Source organism: Dama dama, chromosome 23, assembly GCF_033118175.1.
Source record: "Dama dama isolate Ldn47 chromosome 23, ASM3311817v1, whole genome shotgun sequence".
NCBI lineage: Eukaryota > Metazoa > Chordata > Mammalia > Artiodactyla > Cervidae > Dama > Dama dama.
Window position 1 is genome coordinate 64,093,756 of NC_083703.1, and position 15,335 is coordinate 64,109,090.

A 15,335-nucleotide genomic window follows, 5' to 3' on the forward strand; every position below is an offset into this window, starting at 1 on the left:
AATAGACAAAAATCATAATGAAATAGAAATATGAACAGCACACTTCATGAACTTGTTCACATAAGATCTTACAAAACAAACACATTTATAATTCCATACATTGAGTCATATTTACAGTATTCTATTTATCAGAAGCAAGTCACTGGTTTTGATCATACTCAAAGGGGCTGTTATTAACATTAGTACGTAGAGATCATGGAGGCCACATTAAGATTATGTCCACCACAGTTGATTTAACACCTGAAAAATCAATTAATGTAACATCCCATACTAACAGATTAATATACCCAGATCAGCTGCATTTCTATATACTTTAATGAGCAATTCAAAATTGAAATTAAGCAGACAATTCCATTCATTATAGTGTAAAAGAGAAAAAATACTTAAAAATAAAATTAACAAATGTAAGTACAAGGTATGCACACTATAACATATGTAATAAATAAACTATAAAATATTGCTGATGGATATTAAAGATCCAAAGAGGTATTTTAAAAATACATTTATATAAAACAGTATGCTTGGAGAATTCACGTTCATTTAAAACATTTTGCTGCTGCTGCTGCTAAGTCACTTCAGTTGCGTCCAACTCTGTGCAACCCCATAGATGGCAGCCCACCAGGCTCCCCCGTCCCTGGGATTCTCCAGGCAAGAACACTGGAGTGGGTTGTCATTTCCTTCTCCAATGCATGAAAGTGAAAAGTGAAAGTGAAGTCACTCAGTCGTGTCCAACTCTTAGCGACCCCATGGACTGCAGCCTACCAGTCTCCTCCATCCACGGGATTTTCCAGGCAAGAGTACTGGAGTGGGTTGCCATTGCCTTCTCCATAAAACATTTTGGGGGATTAGTAAAAACTGACCACAGGGACTTCCCTGGTGGTCCAGTGGTTAAGAATCCACCTTGCAGGGACTTCCCTGGTGGTCCAGTGGTTAAGACTTTGCCTTCCAATGCAGGGGGTGCAGGTTAGAACCCTCATCAGGGAACTAAGATCCCACATGCCTTGTGGACAAAAAAGCAAAACATAAAACAGAAGCAATATTGTAACAAATTCAATAAAGATTAAAAAAAAAAAAAAGAATCCACCTTGCAATGCAGGGGATGCGTATTCAATCCCTGGTCAGGGAGCTAAGCTTCCACATGCCACAGAGCATCTAAGCCCAACCACTGCAACTACTGAGCCTGTCAGTCACAACTAGAGTCCATGTGCTGTGAGAGACCCTGCACGACACAACAAACGGCCCACACACCGCAACTAAGACCTAACACGGCTTTAAAAAAACAAAGACCACATACCTTAATCAGGCCACAAAGCAATATCTACAAACTTTAAATAAAGAATCTGTACCATACAGACCCCATTCTCTGACCATAATGTAATTGGTCAAAATCATTAATAAAAAGATAATCTAAAAACACATTAGGAAAATTTTAAACACTTTTGTAAATAACTCAGGAGTCAAAGAAGGAATGATAATAGAAAGCTTTGACATTAGAAATTAATGGTTATGAAATATCTTAGGTAGGTAAAACAGTACTCTGAGGGAAGTACTTTTTTTGTGTGTGTGGTTACACAGTGTGACTTATGAGATCTCAGTTCTCTGACCAGGGATTGAACCTGTGCCCCCCTGCAGTGGAAGCATGAAGCCCTAGCCACTGGACCACCAGGGAAATCCCCATATAAATTTATATTTGAATACAAGGCTGAAAATAAATAAACATCCATTTTAAAATTTTAGAAAAAGAACAGAATAAACTTCAAAAGAAGGAAAGAAATAATAAAGGTAAGAGTAGAATCTGTGGAAACAGAAAACAAAGTTATGACACAGGCATACTTAATTTTTTTTTTTACTTCATTTTTTTTTATTGCGCTTTGGCGTACTTCACTTCATAGATTTCACAGACACTATTTATCACAAACTGAAGGTCTGTGGCAACCTTATGGGCACTATTTATCCAAAAGCATTTGTGTCTCTGTGTCACATTCAGCAATTCTTGCAACATTTCAAACTTTTTCATCATTATTATGTTTGTTATGGAGACCTGTGATCAGGGGTCTTTGATGTTACTATTGTAACATCTAGGTGAACACACCCACACAAGAAGCAAACTTAACTTATAACTGTTGTGTGTATTCTGATTGCTCCACTCACATAAATGTTATGTGTATTCTGATTGCTCTGCTCACCAACTGTTCCCATTTCTCTCCCTCTTCTCAGGCCTCCCTATTCCCGAGACATAAATAATACCAAAATTAAGCCAACTAATAACCCTACAACGGCCTCTAAGTGTTCAAGTCAAAGAAAGTATTGCACATTTCTTACTTAAAATCAAAAGTGAAAGTCGCTCAGTTGTGTCCGACTCTTTGCGATCCATGGACTGTACAGTCCATGGAATTCTCTAGGCCAGAATACTGAAGTGGGTAGCCTTTCCCTTCTCCATGGAATCTTCCCAACCCAGGGATCGAACCCAGGTTTCCAGCACTGCAGGCGGATTCTTTACCAGCTGAGCCACAATCAAAAGGTACAAATAATTAAGGAAGGCACATCAAAAGCTGGGATAGGGTGAAGCTAGGCCTCTTGCACCGAACAGTTAGCCGAGCTGTGTATTCAAAGGTAAAGTTCTTGAAAGGAATGAAAAGCACTACTCCAGTGAATTCATAAATGATAAGAATGCAAAACAGCCTTACTGCTGATGTGCAGACCAGCCACAACAATGCCTTAAGCCAAAGCATCAACCAGAGCAAGGCCCAACTCTCTTTAATCCTATGAAGGCTAAGAGAGGAGACAAACCTGTAGAAGAAAAGTTTGAAGCTAGCAGAGATTGGCTCATGAAGTTTAAGGAGAGAAGTCCATCTCTGTAACAGAAGTGCAAGGTGAAGCCACAAGTGTTGATGTAGAAGCTCCAACAAGTCATCCAGAAGATCTACCTAAGAGAATTAATGAAGGTGGCTACACTGAACAACAGATTTTTAATGTAGACGAAACAGACTTACACTGCAGGAAGACGCCATCTAGGACATTCACAGTTAGAGAGGAGAAGTCAATGCCTAGCTCCAAAGCTTCAAAGATCAGGCCAGTTCTCTTATTAGGGGCTAATGCAGCTGGTGACTTAAGTTGAAGCCAATGTTCATCTACCATTCCTCAAATCCTAGGGCCCTTAAAAATGATTCTAAATTGACTTTGCAAACACTCTTTCTACAAATGGAAACACAAAGACTGGATGACAGCACATCTCTTTACAATACGGTTTACTGAATATTTTAAGTCTATTGTTGAGACCTACTGCTCAGGAAAAAAAAAAAAAGGTTTCCTTTCAAAACATTACTGCTCATTGACAATGCACCTGGTCATCCAACAGCTCTGATAGAGATGAACAATGAGATTAATGTTCTTTTCAAGCCTGCTTAACACACATGCATGGGGCTTTCCTGGTAGTTGGTAAAGAATCCACTTGCAATGCAGGAGATCCCGGTTCGATTCCTGGGTCAGGAAGATCCACTGGAGAAGGGATAGGCTACTCACTCCATGATCCTTGGGCTTCCCTGGTGGCTCAGCTGGTAAAGAATCTGCCTGCAATGCAGGAGACCTGGGTTGGGAAGATCCCCTGGAGAAGGGAATGGCTACCCACTCCTGTATTCTGTCCTGGAGAATTCCTTGGACCGTATAGTCCATGGGGTTGCAAAGAGCTGGACATGACTGAGTGACTTTCACTTTCACCACATATCCATTTTGCATCCCATGGATCAAGGAGTCATTTCAACTTTCAAATCTTATTATATAAGAAATACATTTCGGGGGCTTCCCTGGTGACTCAGTGGCAAAGAATCTGCCTGCCAATGCAGGAGACACATGGGTTCAATCCCTGGTACAGGAAGATGCCACATGCCATGAAACAACTAATCCCATGTGCCACAACCACTGAGCCTGTACTCTAGAGCCCAGGAGCTGCAACTACTGAAGCCTATGCACCTAGAGCCTGTGCTCTGCAGGCTCTAGGTGAAGAGAGGAGAAGATAAGTCACCGCAAAAAAGAAGCCTGAACACCACAATTAGAGAGAGATCTGCTAGCTGCAACTAGAGAAAAATCCACAAAGCAATGAAGACCCAGCAAAGCCAAAAATCAAAATAAGTAAATAAAATTACTTAAAAAAAAAAAAATTTGGAAGTCTATAGCTGCCACAGATAGTGACTTCTCTTTTGGATCTGGGCAAAGTGAATTGAAAACCACCTGGAAAGGATTCTAGATCAGTAAGAATATTCAAGATTCATGGGGAGGTCAAAATATCAAAACTGATAGAAGTCTGGAAGAAGCTGACTCCAACCCTCATAGAGGACTTAGAGGCCTTCAGGTCTTCAGTAGAGAAAGTAACTGCAGAGGTGGTAGAAACAGCAAGACAACTAGAAGTGGAGCCTGAAGATGGGACTGAACTGCTGCAATCTCATGATAAAACTTGATCAGATGAGGAGTTGTTTCTCATGGATGAGCAAAGAAAGTGGTTTCTTGAGACTGAATCTACTCCTGGTGAAGATGCCGTGAAGCGTACTAAAATGACAATAAAGACTTAGAATGCTATATAAACTTAGTTGATAAAGCAGTAGCAAGGTTTGAGAGAACTGACTCCTATTTTGAAAGAAGTTCTACTGTGGATAAAACGTTATCAAACAACATTGCATGCTACAGAGTAATTGCTTCTGAAAGTCCTGGTTAACTGGTGTTTGCTGGCAAACTTCATTCGTTGTCTCGTTTTAAGAAACTGTCAATTCACCTCCAGCTTCAGCAACTATAACCCTGATCAGTCTGCAGCCATCAACACCTTACACAGGAAAAAGACTGATTCACTGAAGGCTCAGATGATGGTTTGCATATTTTAGCAATAAAGATTTCTTTTTTTGGCCCATGCCGCAGCCTGTGGGATCTTAGTTTCCTGACCAGGGATCAAACTTGGGCCCTCTGCAATGGAAGCATGCAATCTTAACCACTGGACTGCCAGGGAAATCTCAATGAAATATTTTTAAATTAAGGTATGTACATGTTTTTAGATATAATGCTATTGTACTTTTAATAGACTACAGATAGCATAAACATAACTTTTATTATATACTGGAAAACCAAAAAATTCATGTAACTTGATATATTGTGATATCCACTTTCCTGCATTTGTCTGAAACCAAAGTGGAAATATCTAAGGACTCAAGAAGCCAAAAGTCAGCTCTTAGAAATATGCCAATGTATTTAAAAACAGGCAAAATAGACACAGTCTATGGAAATATAAGTAATTCAAATGGTTCACTTAAAATGCTGGTGTTATTTTTTTTTTTTTTAATGCTGGTGTTATTTAAAAAAAAAAAAAAAGGTAGAGATAAAGGAAATGACAATGACCCTTGACTAGATCTTGAACCCCACTTCCCCAAAATGCTGTAAGTCATGAATAAACTAGGGCATTTGAATGTATACATTAGATAATATTAGTCTTTGAAAGCTAATCTTGGGTGTGCTAATAGTACTATAATTACATAGAAGAATGCTCTAGTTCTTAAGAGTTAGTTATTGACTGAGTATTTAGGACTGATATTTCTTGTTTGTAACTTCCCTGCAAACAGATCAGGGGAAAAAAACAAAAGGAAAGGAAATCTATACATCTACAAAGAGTTATACAAATGGTAACTAGAGAATTAAAAAATAAAGGGTCTTTATTACACTGCCTTACAAACTTCCTAAAAGCATGAAATAAAAAATTGGGGGAAAAAAAAAACAATTCAAGAAGAAATTTAATATTTGAATGGTCCTATAACCATTTAAGAAAATGAATTAGCAATGAAATTGTTTCCCATTAGAAAAAAAAGAGCAGGTCAAGCCAGTTTTACAGGAAAATTCTACCAACATTCAAGAAGCAGGTGTAATCTTACATTAACACTTTCACAGCAAATATAACCTTGCTACTAAAATCAACTACCAACACAAAAGCAAAAATGCTAAGTGAAATACTGTCTAATTCAGCAACACATGAAAACGATTACCATAACGTTGTATTATGACTAGGCTGGGTTTGTTACAAAACTTTAAGGTTAGTTAAGATAAGGAAAGCTATTGATAGTGTATCACAAACAGCTTAAATAACTAAGATCAGTATCTAGATACATGCAACAACTAGTCATGATAAAAATAACAAACAATAAGATAATTCAGTGAAGTTAACAGGGTATACAACTAACATACAAACAGCCATGGTAATCATTTTGTAATGTATAGAAATATCGAGTCACTATGCTGTGGGCCAGAGACTAACATAGTGTTGTATGTCAACTGTACTTCAAAAACAAACAAAAAAAACAAACTCATAGCAAAAGAGATCAGATTTGTGGTCACCAGAGTGGGGAATAGGGAAGGGAGAACTGGATGAAGATAATCAAAAGGTACAAACTTCCAGTTATAAGATAAGATAAATAAGTCCTAGGGATGTAATGTACAACATGATAAATATAATTAACACTGCTGGATGTTGTATAAGTTGTTAAGGGAGTAAATCCTAAAAGTTCTCATCGCAAGGGAAAAAATTTTTTTTCTTTTGTATCTGTATGAGATGATGGTGTTTACTGAACATATTATGGTAATCATTTCATGATGTATGCAATTCAATCTCTGTACTGTATACCTTAAACATATGGTGCTACACATTTAACTACTTCAAGCATGCAATTCAGTGGCCATTTTGGTTATTACTCATAGGTTCTTGACAGCTGCCTTGAAAAGTTTCAGGTGTGTAAGGGTTAGCTCCTCCTCTAGGATCTCACCACAAAGAAAGCAAGTTTCAGCCTAGATTCTGGCACACTTAGCAACATTTATTAAACAAATATCCATTAGCAAGCAAGCACACAACAGTTCACACAAACTACTGTAGAAGGCTAATCAAGTCCCAGCTCTTTCCCCTATCAGTTGTTCCAATCACCATTTGCAAGGAAGGTTCACTCAAGGCAGAAGTGACAATATCCCAGAGACAAGGTTCTGGTGCCCTTAGGGTCGCATTCAGTCAGTTCAGTTCAGTTCAGTCGCTCAGTCGTGTCTGACTCTTTGGGACCCCATGAATCACAGCATGCCAGGCCTCCTTGTCCATCACCAACTCCCGGAGTTTACTCAAACCCATGTCCATCGAGCTGGTGATGCCATCCAACCAACTCATCTTCTGTCGTCCCCTTCTCCTGCCCCCAGTCCCTCCCAGCATCAGGGCTTCTTCCAATGAGTCAACTCTTCGCATGAGGTGGCCAAAGTACTGGAGTTTCAGCTTCAGCATCAGTTCTTCCAGTGAACACCCAGGACTGATCTCCTTTAGGATGGACTGGTTGGATCTCCTTGCAGTCCAAGGGACTCTCAAGAGTCTTCTCCAACACCATAGTTCAAAAGCATCAATTTTTCGGCGCTCAGCTTTCTTTATAGTCCAACTCTCACATCCATACACAACCACTGGAAAAACCACAGCCTTGACCAAATGGACCTTTGTTGACAAAGTAATGTCTCTGCTTTTCAATATGCTGTCTAGGTTGGTCATAACTTTCCTTCCAAGGAGTAAGCGCCTTTTAATTTCATGGCTGCAGTCACTATCTGCAGTGATTTTGGAGCCCAAAAAAATAAAGTCTGACACTGTTTCCACTGTCTCCCCATCTATTTCCCACGAAGTGATGGGACCAGATGCCATGATCTTAGTTTTCTGAATGTTAAGCTTTAAGCCAGCTTTTTCACTCTCCTCTTTCACTTTCATCAAGAGGCTTTTTAGTTCACCTTCACTTTCTGCCATAAGGGTGGTGTCATCTGCATATCTGAGGTTATTGATATTTCTCCTGGCAATCCTGATTCCAGCTTGTGCCTCTTCCAGCTTAGAAAGCATTACTACGAACAAAGCTAGTGGATGTAATGGAATTCCAGTTGAGCTATTTCAAATCCTGAAAGATGATGCTGTGAAAGTGCTGCACTCAATATGCCAGCAAATTTGGAAAACTCAGCAGTGGCCACAGGACTGAAAAAGGTCCGTTTTCATTCCAATCCCTAAGAAAGGCAATCCCAAAGAATGCTCAAACTACCGCACAGTTGCACTCATCTCACACGCTAGTAAAGTAATGCTCAAAATTCTCCAAGCCAGGCTTCAGCAATACGTGAACCATGAACTTCCAGATGTTCAAGCTGGTTTTAGAAAAGGCAGAGGAACCAGAGATCAAATTGCCAACATTCACTGGATCATCGAAAAAGCAAGAGAGTTCCAGAAAAACATCTATTTCTGCTTTATTGACTACGCCAAAGCCTTTGACTGTGTGGATCACAATAAACTGTGGAAAATTCTGAAAGAAATGGGAATACCAGACCACCTGACCTGCCTCTTAAGAAACCTGTATGCAGGTCAGGAAGCAACAGTTAGAACTGGACATGGAACAACAAAATGGTTCCAAATCGGGAAAGGAGTACTTCAAGGGTCGCATTAGGTAACCAGAAATCTCCTAAGAGAAAGCTAGACACAGGATCAGTTAGGAACTAAGCCTCAGGCACCATCTCCAACAGAAGAAGTTACAGATTTTCCTACATTCTTATTTCTTCCTCATGCAAATATAGGAAGTATCTAAAATGTTTTAGTCCATTCCACTTCTTTTGAATACTTCGATTTCACCTATGAGTGCCTACTTCTGATATTCAACTAATCTCACCAACAAAAATCCAATCTGCTTCTGACATTAACTGTGCCGTAATCAGCAAAGGTGAAGCTCAAGCTATCGAAGCACAGATGGCAGCCACTTGTGGAGCACGGCCTTTCTCATGCAAAGCTAGTTGAGTACCACAGTGCATGGATGCTTCTTCAAAGTAACTCACTGCCCCTAAAGTTGAGGCTGAAACTAACTGGCATATGTATAATGTCAGATGGCCTATGTGGAAGTGTTTTAAGACAAGTTATAAAGACATCATACATAACTCCATGGTAATGACTTTAAGGAGAATGGGAAGTCAGTCAAGAGAACAGAGATAACATTAGTGTTAACAAATATGAGAGGAAAGGAAACGGATCACCCCTATGGCTGCTCTCTAAGCTTGCACATACGTAGCTTTTAATGCAGAGTATTAGTCCCCCACCCCTGCCAGGTATCAAATCCCTGTGTCCCCTGCAACAGGAACTCAGAGTCCTAACCACTGGGTTACTCTTACTTTAAAACTGTGCTGTCCCCTAGTCACATGTGATTATTTAAATTTAAATTAATGGAAATTAATTAAAATTAAAAATTCAGTTTCTCAGTCTCACTAGCATACTGCAGGTGTTCAATTGCCACATGAGGCTCCTGACTACTATGCTGACAATATACAGATATACGATATATCCATCATCACAAAAGGTTCTATTGACAATGCTGCACCAAAAGAAAAAAGTTTTAAGAAAACAGTACATTTCTGGGGATAGAAAATAATTCAACAAAGAGGAGACATACATAGACACATTTAAAGAGTAAGCCACCTAGGTTCTGAGTTCCCTTCTAGACTTCTACCTGCCTTTGATAATTTTGATCTTCTCTTCTTCCTGAAAAGTACTGCCATCTAGCCTAAAAGGAAGAAAGGGAGGGAGGGAAGAAACCACAACCCATGAAAGAAAAAAAACAAAACAAACGAAAACCTTTCCTACCTGCTAAATGATATTTAAAAAGAAATACGCTGGGAAGTGAGAATGCCATGAAGAACTGAATCAGGTAGACTGTTCAAAGTGGCTCTCTTTGTAGACCTCCGAAGCATATACCCAAGATATGAAGCTTTTCTAACTTGGTGAATCCCATGAGAGCCTCCCAGTTTTTGCTTGCTACCACGTTTTCAGTGCTTTATTGGACCTAAAGCGCTACTGTTGTTAAGAGTAGGAAATGGTCCCCTCCTTGCCTCTGGCAAATCTGTGATTATGTGTACTAAATTTTAGGTATAATTTTTAAGACTTGGTCTTAGAATCAGGTTTGCTTTAGGGAACAGAGCTCTGAAAATATAATGTGGAATATTTACTGAGTCTATTTATAAAAACTTGCCTTGATTAAAGATTAAGCAATCTTTTAGAACTACTTCTGTTACATTAAAGCAAGGCATACCTGAAATTTTTGAAAAAAGAAACTCAGGCAACCCTTTGATGGCTTGTTATTTATAAATACTCCAGCCAAACTTAACCTAGAGGTCCACACTACAAATTTCTCAGTGAACAAATGAGCATTTCTTTTACCCACCTATCTTTTTGCTCAGTAACAAATGCTACCTTAAAGTGAAAAGTACGTAAGTAGGAAGGGTTGGAAGGGTGGTGATCTAAACATTCTGATCAAGTTTTTAAGACCTTTCACTGTAAAAGTAAAATACAAAATATGTAAAACCAATGTAAAATGGTTTTAGTGAATGAATGATTATCAAGCAAACATTCATGAGGTCGAGAGAGACAGAGACTTCATGTCACTCCCCAAGTCTCTCTCTGTGCCCTGTCCCAACCAGAATCCCCTCTTCCTTGCAAAGTAACCACTTTTCCTGGTTTTTATAGTACTCACTTCCTTCCATTTCTTAACAGCTTTCCATCTCCATGTGCATTCTTTTATACTTTATACTTGCTCATTAAAAAAACAGCTGTATCAAATTTTTAAATTTAAGTACATTGATTTACAATATTGTGCTAGTTTTAGGTGTACATCATAGTGATTCAGTATTTCGCAGATTATATTCCATTATAGGTTATTATAAGATATGAAGTATAATTCCCTGTGCTATACAGTATATCTTTGTTGATTATCTATTTTAAATACAGTAGTTCGTATCTGTTAATTTCATGCCCTTAATTTGTCCCTCCCCACTTCCCGCTTCCCCTTTAGCAACCACAAGTTTCTCTTCTATTATCTGTGGGTCTGTTTCTGTTTTGCATATGCATCCATTTGTACTATTTTTTTAGATTCCACAGGAGTCTTTGGCAGTTTCCTTGTTTTCTGATAACACAATGTTCCAGGATCATCCTGCACACTTCCTGCCCTCAACCTAGTCAACCATTTCTCTAAGAAACCCTAGTTTCTTTCAGGGGCTAAAAATAGTAAGATTACAATCTGAGAGCCAAGGATAATCACTGATACTGGGTTGGTCATTGTTTCTAGATCTTTCAGTGAATATAAACACACATACTCAAATACCTAGAGAAACCAGACGTGTGTAACAAATGAGTGAAGTGTAATAGAGATGAAGCATATGGACTGTGGAAAACTAAGGAGATAAACTAAATGCCAGATCTTCCAATTTTTCAAAAGGAGTCAGAAATATACATTTTTAACATGAATTTTAAAAATACTGACAATGAATAATATAATTAAACACTAAGGTTACATAAAACACATCTGTGGGACAGATGTGGTCCATGGGCTAAGTGTACCTTCAACCTGAAAAATTAAACCAGTGTGTCACTATATCCCAGAAGTCACATCGTTGTTAACATGTAAAAATATTTAGAGAAGTAAGAGAATTCTCAGATTGCTTCAGGAAAAGCCAAACTATAATAAGGAAGGGGAGAAATGTATAATTTTGCCCTCCCCATCAACTCCCTAAAGTACTAGGGAGAAAGGCAATTTTCTATACAGAAACTATTTTCTTTCTAGGACATGGTGAAAAAAGGAAAAAGTCAGTTATCAGAAAAAACAAAACTCTCAAAGAGAAGTGAAATCTAACAAAAGTCTTTATATCTAAGCTCTTGGAATCTCAGGCTGAGACCCAGGAGATATATTTTACATGATTAGGTATATTAGAGGCAATAAAACCGGCAAAAAGTTTATTGCAAATGCATGATCAACCCCTTACCCTCATTTTCACCTGTTCCAAAAAGAAAGGAAGCTAACAGCACTGCCACCTCTGCCTTGGTCACCCTCCTGGAAGCAGGAGAATGAACAGAAACTGGCTGGGAAAGGAGTAAGAGGTGAAAATTCTAAACAAGGCCCTGCAGAAAGCCTGGGGAAGTGCCCTATTATCAAGAAAGACCTGGCTGGCTTTGGCTTCTTTAGTACAAGCCAGTGCCATGTGACCTGCTCCAAGCTCCAGAAATATAGAAATCACAGGGTTAATTTTTCAGTTCAAAGGCAAGAGAGGTCAGATTGCACGACTGCATGCTCAGTGACTCATTCGTGTCCAGCTCTGAGTCTCCATGAACTGTAGCCCGCCAGGCTCCTCTGTCCATGGGATTTTTCAGGCAAGAATACTGGAGTGGGGCTGCCATTTCCGCCTCCAGGGGTCAGATCAGATTAAAGCGAAAACCATAAGAACACTCAGAAGGTTATTTCCCCCTGGTTTCTGTTATACCCTTTCAAAGAAAATAAGGACCTCAAACGCTCTAAGGAAGCCCAAGCAAAAGGAAGGAAGGGAATAGAAACTTCCCTGACTGCACCAGGAACCTCCCTCTGTCGGCTTCACAGCTTCAGCCTTGAGGTCCTGTGCACTTGGCCCATCCTTCACTGCAGCCTCTTGGTCCTGGGTGCTCCAGGGCTGTTTTCTTCTGCATGCGATCAGAGCATAACATTTTAAGCTTTTCTCTAATTTGGAAACTAGGCCCTAAGCCAAGGTCAGAGAAGAGTAAAGTTGGGGGAAGGGACCAGATGGGCTCAAACTACCATTCTCCGAAGTGATTCAATGGGGAGCCAGCTGCAGCATCCCCTGCCTTTGATCATGAAGCCTCTCTGCATCTCATGTAGGAAAGAGAAAAACAGCTTTGCCTCTGGCACTGATCAGACATGAGCATGTCTGCCACCTGCCTCTTGTACCCTCTAGAAATACGACCAGCAGGATGGAGGCAGATTTGCAGTGTCAAAGGGGTAATTTCAAACTAATGCTTACAGTTCCTTTGACTCTAAAAAATGAATTATTTTCTCTTCTCCCTGTGCTGTGCTTAGTCGCTCAGTCATGTCTGACTCTTTGTGACCCCACAGACTGCCATGCTCCTCTGTCCAGGGGGATTCTCCAGACAAGAATACTGGAGTGGGTTGCCCACTCCTCCAGGGGATCCTCCCAACCCAGGGATCAAACCCAGGTCTCCCTCATTGCAGGTGGATTCTTTACTGTCTGAGCCACCAGGGAAGCCCAAGAATACTGGAGTGGGTAGCCTATCCCTTCCCCAGGGTATCTTCCTGACCCAGGAATCAAACCAGGAATCAAATCCGCATTGCAGGCAGATTCCTGAGCTACCAGGGAAGCCCTCTCTTCCCCCATCACCTCACATATCTCCACACTGGTGACCATGTCCTTTCTAAGGACATTTAAATACTAATAGCCATAACTAATATCTATTGAACTCATGTCATACTCTGTTCTACATACTAGACATGTATTAACCCTTTGCAGTAGCTACTACTGTATTATCCCATTTTACAGATGACGAAACACATACACAGAAGTTAAGTAGTCACTTCCCAGGGTCACAGAGCTTATCAGAAGCCAAGCCAAGCCAATTTCAGAGCCTGTATTCTAATGTCTCTCCTTTGCATTATAAAATTCTTACACAGAAAAGTTGAAAAAATAATAAAATAATCAACATGGCTGTCATCTAGATTAAATATTAATACCCTGCTATATATAAACTTTTCTGTGTGTATGAATTTTCTACACATGACATTTCTCCCCCAAACATTCCTGCATATAGCTTCTAAAAATAAGGACATGCTCCTATATACTATAATACTCTTCTCAATCCAAGAAGTCAACAATTTCCTATAATCATCTAATATCTAATCTATCTTCAAAAATATTCTGAATATCCTCCAAACATCCTTTATAACTGTTTTTTCCAAACCAGAGTTCAATCAAGACTCACCCATTTCAGTCAATTACTGTCTCTTTCATCTAGAACAGTTCCTTCACTTTTTCTTTTTTATGACATCGACTTTTTGAAGAGATGCAGATCAGCTGTCTATATCTCTATATTTTGATTGTCCTATATTTTGGTTGGTTGATTATTTCCTTCCTTTGTTTAAATGATAGTATCATTTAACTTGTGCTTCTGATCTTATACTTTCTAAAAATCAGAAGTCATATTTAAAGGCTTAATGAAAGTTAACAGTCTGGGTAAAAATACCGTGGAGCTGACACTGTGTGCTCTGAATTGATCACATCATGAAGCACATCATGTCAAGCCGTTTCACCATAAGTGAGCTGGACTACCTGGTTAAGGTGGTGACTGCCACAGCACTCCTTTGTAAAGATTCAATTTTCCCTTTGCTTTTAGCCAATAATTCAGAGGTAGGAGGGGGTACTATTTTGGCACCAAGAAAATGCAAATACTCTAAGCTCCAAAAAATCTTTCATCTAATGATTTTAGCATCCAATGATGATCTTTGCTAGATTTAATCATTTCACTGATGATTACCCATTCTAGCCTTCCTTCTGCAGTTATAAGCTGGCAGTTTTCTGTAAAGAACTTTTCTTCATTAACTAGGGAAGAATTATAGCTCATTTTAAAAAGAAAGGGTAACTGCTTAGTTTTTTTCTTTTAAGTATTGCTTTTCAGAGTAAAAATTTCATAAAAGAGCCATCTTTAATGATGGCACATGCATTTTTTTCTCTTCCCCCCTTTTCTGAGCATCACTATACACGGAGGCTTTTACTCAGTGTTTTACAATTACTTGCAGTAATTATTCTCTTGATACTCAGAATATAATAAATTTAGTCACGTTTTAAAAATTATTATTAAAACAAACAACTCAATCAAAAACTGGGCAGAAGACCTAAACAGACATTTCCCCAAAGAAGATGTACAGATGGCTAATAAACACATGAAAAAATGCTCAACACTGCTCACTATTAGAGTAATGCAAATCAAAACAACAATGATGACCATGACCTCACGTTGGTCAGAATGGTCATCATCAAAACATCTACAAACAATAAATGCTGGAGAGGATGTGGAGAAAAGGGAATCCTCTTGCACTGCTGGTGGGAATGTAAATTGATAGAGTCACTATGGACAACAATATGGAGAGTTCTTTAAAGAAACTAGAAATAAAACTATCCTATGACCCAGCAATCCCAGTACTGGGCATATACCCTGAGAAAACCATTCTAAAAGACACATGTACCCCAATGTTCATTGTAGTACTATTTACAATAGCCAGGACATGAAAGCAACCTAGATGTCCATCATCAAATGAATGGATAAAGAAGTTGTGGTACAGATATACAATGGTATATATTACCCAGCCATAAAAGTGAATAGATTTGAGTCAGTTCTAGTGAGGTGGATGAACCAAGAGCCCGTATATGGTAACATATACATTACCAAATGTAAAACAGCCAGTGGGAATTTGCTGTATGATGCAGGGAGCTCAAACCCT

The 15,335-nt window shown here is 39.1% G+C and overlaps 1 protein-coding gene across 1 annotated transcript in view; it reads right to left on the bottom strand.

Annotated features, from left to right (window-relative positions):
- PIGU (phosphatidylinositol glycan anchor biosynthesis class U) overlaps nucleotides 1-15,335 on the bottom strand; it is a 91,785-nt gene that overhangs the window by 29,440 nt on the left and 47,010 nt on the right. The window lies entirely within an intron of this gene.